Raw genomic sequence first — 7,909 nt, forward strand, 5'->3', positions numbered from 1 at the left:
GCCTCTTCTTCTTCCTTTCTGACCCAAAACTTTTTAATGCAAACTTAAATATCATCATCAAATATATTGTGGTTGATCACTGGACCACATTCCTTAGCTTTTTTATTCCCATTTTTTTGTCCCTTTGAGATTGAATTCACAAGTTCTGTGGAGTTAGATTCACTAAGCACTTCTTTTCTACTTTTTATTATTTCCTTTCTCACCCCTGACACATGAGATGCACTCTTTATTGATCCTTCATTCACTGTCAGATTCTTCTTCTTAATCATAACAATAAAGGTTGATGCCAAGTATTTTTTATGTTTCTTCTCCACCTTTTTTCTTTTGCTGCTCTTTCCAGAGCCCAAATTGCCAACAACGTAGCCTCCCTCAATAGCCCCACTTTCCTCGTCAACTTTTTGTGGTTCGTTAATACAATCATGCACCCAGCTGACCCATATGTTATATTAGCATTACCAGACCCACTTCTATTATATTTTTTATCCACCTTACTTCCACTTTCACTTAGGCTTTCCCAATAACGTCTGTAGTGAGCGGTTCAATCCATCAACGCGTCTTTCTTCTAGAATATAGTTCAAGCCCACGTTCCCATCCTCTATAGTACATTTGTTTGCCACTTTCAAATTTGAAATTCGTCTCTTTACATCTTCTGGTTGCAATTGACTTGGCATCTTTGCACATTCCTGTGGTTGTGCAGAATCATTAACAGGTAGATCAGCCAAGGTATTGCCTAAAACGCTCATATTGTCTCAATTTTTCTTTTGACACGACCTTGTTTGTCTGCACATCCCCTTTATCTAGCCCCCTTATCACCTTTTTTTGCAACCCCTACCTACATCATTATCCAAAGGATTATTTTCCCCTTGGTTCCCCTCATCGTTACTTCATAGATCTTTTGTTGAACATTCTAACTGCGATGATAGAAGTTACATCTAGCATTGCTCTCTATCGTTGAACCTTCTCTGGAAGCTGTGCCCGCCTTCCATAACCAACACGAACAACGACTAGGCTGAAGACAAGTTTCCTCCACCACTCTCATTTGATATACTTTGCCATTAATCCTAGTATTGTTACAGACATCGATCTTCTTATAGGCATTCGTCTTAACCACAATACGCACATAGTCCAGCCTGTGTAGGTTTTCCGTTTCCTCATCTAACGAAACAAAATTACCAAAGGAGCGGGTGGTTGTTGCAAAACATTGTTTTCCCAACAGATGAAAAGGTATACTAGAAAACCTAAGCCATATAAGTCTGCATGCTAGTAGTGACGATTTCAGGTGACCACCGGTGAATCGAGTTGTCTTCACTTCTATCCATCATCTCCTTAGCAACTTCTTCATCCATGCCCACTATAAGGACCATGTCATCGTCGAGGTACCTAAGGCTAATCCTATTCAATACCTCCACATTTGATAAGTCTTTTTTCCTATCAAGCATAGACAACTCTCTCAGGTATCCCACCAAGCATTCCTTAGCCCATCCCAAATTCTCTTCTTCAACCTTGAAATCAATGGCTATCCATCCCCTTTCTGTTGTGGCATTCATGCCATGATTTGTTGGTTGTCGTCTCTGCATACCTTTCCTCCCTCCATGCTCTACCACTTTGGCATAAGACTTACCTGTCCCTACCTACGCAATATTGTTCCTCTTCGGTTCTTCCTAAACAATCGATTTTCCTTTAATTCCCATGGGTCTGTTGAGTCTAGGAATATTCACGTACATCTTTTCCTGGTCAATAATCCTTATGCTGTCTAATCGTTCTTCCAAAAGCTTTTCATTTTTAACCCCTAAAAATCTCACAAATCCAAACCGATGCCCCCCACCCTTTATCCCTTCATTTTGCAATGACCACTTCCCACACCTTGCCCCATTTCATAAAAACACGAGAAGTAATAAGTCAAAATGTCCCCCCTCTCAGTTCTTCCGATTCCACATCCTATGGCGTGCCTCGTCCGATACCACTTTGTCCCACCCCTCTCTAGATCTCTCCTGTTTGCTCTCCCCTCCCCATGTTCCCATCTTCAAATCTTGTCTTGCATCCTCACATCTGAATTTTTTTTTCCATTCTTGAATTCATGTCGTTATTAAGCTCGTACTCCTTTGTAAACAAGACTATTCTTAATTGATGAAAACTAATCATTTGTTAATATGGATTATGAATTAATACACGAAGCACGGTAGATCCAAAACCATGCAAGATATATATGACGTTTTAATTTTATATATATATATATATATATATATATATATATATATATATATATATATATATATATATATATATTGTTTATTGTTTGCTTTTGACAATGTAGATTGTTTAGGGTTTAATTTGAGCACTCATTGATCCCTTACACATCAAGTTGGCTACTACGCAGTAGTGTCACCTTTGACATCCTACCAACGCTTGTGGGGCAGACTTAAAACATGTCTAGGACTAGCAACGGGACAAGTTTAAAATTCGTCCTCCAATTTGGGATCAATGTATTTAGCATCTTCTCTTCTTTGCAGTTTACGTCCTTCACTAGTAAAGTTACATATTTTTATTAATTTAATATCTTGAAAATATTTTGTTAATTTTAAGATATAATGAATTTATACTCATTTTAAAATATTCATAAGGAGTTAAATGAGGAAAATGATAATTTTGACCACTAGTGTCGATGGGATTGGATTATATAAGCAAAATTTACTCCTATCACGGTCGTGGAAACCACAAGGTCAATGAGGCATTTTCCTTAGACCCCAAGAGTTTCCTTTTTTTTATATTTTTAATATTTTTTTGTCAATTTAAATTATTAAGTGATAAATTTTGTTAAGATATGATTTATTATTTGTAATCATTTTTTCATTAATAAGACTATGTAATCTTAAGTTATGAATGTAATGGTTATCGTAAATCATTTATCTAAAAAGTCTGATATTAATGGTATTGATTTATTTTCAAAATTGAAAGTACTAAGAGAAGTGTTAAGAAAAGAAATTAACATACCAATAGAAGTATTGAGTTATATTAAAATTTTAGATTCTTTTCCAAATGTTTACATTACATATAGAATTTTATTGACAATCTCTGTAACAGTTGCTACTGGTGAAAGAAGTTTTTCAAAATTAAAATTGCTTAAATCATATCTAAAATCAACAATGTTACAAGATAGATTGAATGAGTTAATTATTTTATCTATTGAAAATGAAGTATTAGAATTGTTTGATTATAAAACTCAACCAGAGTTGTTCAGAGCACGTATCAACTGGTGCTCTCGTTGTCACCTTCATGGCTTCTTCTTCTTCCTTCGATAAGCTTGAGGAACTCATTATTCGTCTCACCAACCAACAACTCACCCTAACCAACAAAATTGATGATCTCCTTCAGCATGTTTCTCCTTCTTCCCCTCAGCCTCCACCGTATCAGCCTCCATTACATCGCCCCTTTCATAACCCAACCCCTGCACAGAACCACAGACTTAAATTAGATGTGCCTCATTTCGATGGCACTGACCCTTTCGGGTGGATTTTCAAAATTCAGCAATTCTTTGAGTATCATGGAACTCTAGAATATGACAGACTCACAATTGCCTCCTTCTATATGGAGGGAAGAGCCTTGGCCTAGTTTCAGTGGATGACCAGCAATGGTCAATTCACTTCCTGACCCGTCTTCCTGCAAGCCCTCCAAACGAGGTTCGCACCATCGCAATATGAGGACCCTACAGGGGCTCTATGCAAACTAATGCAAAAGGGTTCAGTCGCGGCTTACCTGGCTGAGTTTGAGGATCTAGCAAATCGGGTTGTCGACGTTCCTCCACCGTTTCTCCTCAGCTGCTTCGTCTCCAGCCTCCTTCCGGAGATACGTCGGGAGGTTCAAGATCATCAACCTCTCACCATTTCCCAAGTTGCTGGCCTCGCACGTCTTCAAGAAGACAAGCTTTCCAACCACCGCCCCCGCCACCTCGCCCTCGTCCACCACCTCTTCTCAACCCTAACCCCATTCGACCTAACCCCCTTCCACCTCTTCTCTCACCACCCCCACGCCCCAACCCACCCCTACCCTTCAAGCGTCACACCTCCGACGAGATAGCCTCTCGCCGTGAGAGAGGTCTCTGCTTCTCTTGCGATGAGAAATATCACCGAGGGCACTGCTGCGCCTCTCGGGTGTTTCTCCTAATCGCAGAAGAGGAAGCTGACCCTAACCCACCTCATATAGACACCTTTGACCCAGGCCCAGACCCGAACCCCGACCTAGTTCCCGACCCGGACCCATACCCGGCCCAACTAAGCCTTAACTCCCTGGCGGGTCATATTGCTCCTGAAACTTTGCGTTTCATGGCCACCATCTCCAGCCACGACATGGTGCTGCTGGTGGACGGCGGCAGCACCCACAATTTTATTCAGCACCAACTTGTGGATCAATTGGGCCTTCCGACGCGACCCACCACACCGTTACGTGTTATGGTCGGTAATGGACAACATCTCTAGTGCTTCTCCATTTGTGAGTCCATTTCCATCATCATTCAATCCACAGAATTCATTGTTGACCTTTATGTGCTTCCCCTCTCCGGTGCCAATGTGGTTCTTGGTGTACAATGGCTCAAGTCTCTGGGCCCAGTCCTCATCGATTACAACACTTTAGCCATGCAATTCTTCTATAATGAGAAATTGATCACATTATAGGGATACATTGATGCTTCGTTGCATGCCCTTTCCCCCTTACAATTTAAACGTCTCTGTCGCACTCACAGTGAAACTACCTTTTACCACATCACGTTGTTATCTCCTTCGTCTTCCCTCAACAACCAGGAACCATCCCTTGTTGTTCAACCACTCATCTCAAAGTATGCGAGCCTCTTTCACCCTCCTACCACTCTACCCCCAATTCGCGACACTAACCACCATATACATCTACTTCCTCAAGCTTCTCCGGTCAATGTCAGACCGTACCGATACCCCCATTATCAGAAACAAGAAATTGAGAATCAGGTTGATGGCATGTTGCAGCGAGGCTTCATACAACCAAGCACAAGCCCGTTTTCCTCACCCGTGTTGTTTGTCAAGAAGCATGATGGGTCTTGGCGCTTATGCGTCGACTACCGTGCTTTAAATGCTTTGACGGTGCGTGATCAGTTTCCAATTCCGACTGTGGATGAACTCTTGGACGAATTAGGAGGCGCCAGCTACTTTTCGAAGCTCGATCTACTCCAAGGCTATCATCAGCTTCGCATGCATCCTGATGATATTCCTAAAACGGCCTTTAGAATGCATCACGACCACTATGAATTCAAAGTGATGTCGTTCGGCCTCTGCAACGCCCCCTCATCATTTCAGGCCACCATGAATTCCATTTTCCGGCCATACCTCCGTCAATTCATCATCGTCTTCTTTGACGATATTCTGATATATATAGTACCTCCATTGAAGACCACCTGCAACATTTGGAGCTTGCTTTTCAGGTATTGTTGACTCATCAATTTACATTAAAACTCTCGAAATGTTCTTTTGCGCAGACTCAAGTTGAGTATCTGGGGCACCTGGTTTCTCAAAGGGGTGTTGAACCCTTAGCCGCGAAGGTAGCAGCTATTCAACAGTGGGTGTCTCCTCGAACAACAAAGGCCTTATGCAGCTTCTTAGGCTTGGCCTGTTTCTATCACAGGTTTATACGAGGTTATGCTACGATTGCGGCCCCTTTGGTCAAGGCAACCACCATTGACCCTTTTCAATGGTCGTCCACGACCCAATCTGCTTTTGACCAGTTGAAGCTCGCCTTGTCCACCGCTCCGGTTTTAGCACTCCCAGATTTTCAGTCTCCGTTCACCGTCGAGACAGATGCTTCCGGCATTGGAATGGGTGTCGTGTTGTCTCAGAAGGGCCATCCTATAGCGTATTTTAGTAAGCCTTTCAGCGCCAAACTCCTTCGATCATCCACGTATGTCAGGGAACTCTTTGCCATCACTGCCGCCATCAAAAAGTGGCATCAATATTTACTTGGTCGTCGGTTCCTCATTATCACTGATCATCAAAGCTTAAAAGAGCTCCTCACTCAGACAATTCAAACTCCCGAGCAGCATATGTACATTGCTCGCCTTATGGGATACGATTATGAAATTCAATATCGTTCCGGCACACATAACCAGGCTACTGATGCTCTGTCACGCCTCCCGGAGATGGAGTCTTCTTGTTCCATGATGCTTTCAGTGCCTTGTTTTAATTTCCTCGAGGAACTTCATCATCAACTTCATCAACATCCTGAGTACATTCAGCATCGTCACGAGATTGTGGATAATCCGGCCAAATACCCCCATTACTCCCTCACCGACAAGCTCATCCTTCATCGAGGACGAATTTGGTTACCTCACACGATTCCCATTATTCAGACACTCCTCACTGAATACCATTCCACCTTGACAGGTGGTCATGCTGGAATTACGAAGACCTTGGCTCGCATTTCCAAAAACTTCACATGGTCTAGTCTCCAAGATGACATCACTCAGTTCATCACTAACTATGTCGACTGTCAGCTCACAAAGTATGAAACGAAGAAAATGGTCGGCCTCTTATGCCCCTTGCCGGTGCCCCACCGCCCGTGGGAAGACCTTTCATTGGATTTTATCGTCGGATTGCCGGCATATCGTGGCTACACCACTATCCTCGTGGTCGTTGACCGCTTTTCTAAGGGCGTCCATTTGGGAATGCTCCCCACTTCTCACACTGCTCTTATGGTAGCTTCGTTGTTTTTGGACATTGTTGTCAAACTCCATGGCGTTCCTCGCAGCTTGCTTTCCGACAGGGATCCCTTGTTTATCAGTAAGTTCTGGCAAGAACTTTTCCGGCGCAGTGGCACCCAGTTACGCCTGAGCTCAACCTATCACCCTCAGAGTGATGGCCAAACGGAGGTACTCAACAGAGTCGTTGAGCAATACTTACGAGCCTTTGTTCATAAACGTCCGATGAAGTGGGGACAGTTCCTTCCATGGGCTGAATGGTCCCATAACACATCGTGGAATGCAGCTACCGGAGCTACACCATTCGACATCACCTTTGGCCGCAAACCACTCACTTTTCCAGAGTATCTTGCAGGGACTTCACATAACGCCGCCGTGGATGACATGTTGCTTTGCAGGGATGACACACTTGCCATCATCCGCAAGAAGTTGCTTAAGGCACAGACCACCATGAAGGAAAAAGCTGATCGAAAATGCCGTGATATTCACTTTGACCCTGGTCAATGGGTCTTGCTTAAACTTCGTCCCCACCGTCAAACTTTAGCAAGGGATTCTCCGGTCACCGGAAAGCTAAGCAAAAGATTTTATGGCCCTTTTCAGATCATAGAGCAGATTGGCAAAGTTGCTTACCATTTAAAACTCCCTGAGGGCGCCAAAATTCACCCGGTTTTCCACTGTTCTTTGCTCAAACCATTTCATGGTTCCCCTGATAATACCAACATCACCCTTCCTCTCCACTTTCACAATGATCAGCCCATCATTTTTCCCGGCGCCATTTTAGATTATCGACGTTCGTCCTCATCCCCTCATCAGTCATGGGAGGTTTTGGTGCAGTGGCAGGGCCTTTCCCCAGACGAGACATCTTGGGAGGATTGGTCCCAGCTTTGCCATGACTACCACCTTGAGAACAAGGTGATTTCCCAAGGGCCGCAGGGTGATACGGAAGCAATATCAGAGGTGCGTCAAGCAAAACAAACAACACATGAACAAACAGGGGAGGTGCAGAAAGAGGAAAAGCCCAAAAGAAAAACATCAAAGCCCACATACCTCAGAGATTACATTTGAAAGTTCACAACAGCATTTCCATCCTTGGTGATTTTATCGAAAGGCAGGAGACAAGGATAACCAACTTGATTCTGGAATCATCCCTTAGGCACAAAAAGATAAGAATTCCGTTAGGGAAGCATAGTATAAATA

This window comes from Glycine soja, chromosome 12, assembly GCF_004193775.1.
Source record: "Glycine soja cultivar W05 chromosome 12, ASM419377v2, whole genome shotgun sequence".
NCBI lineage: Eukaryota > Viridiplantae > Streptophyta > Magnoliopsida > Fabales > Fabaceae > Glycine > Glycine soja.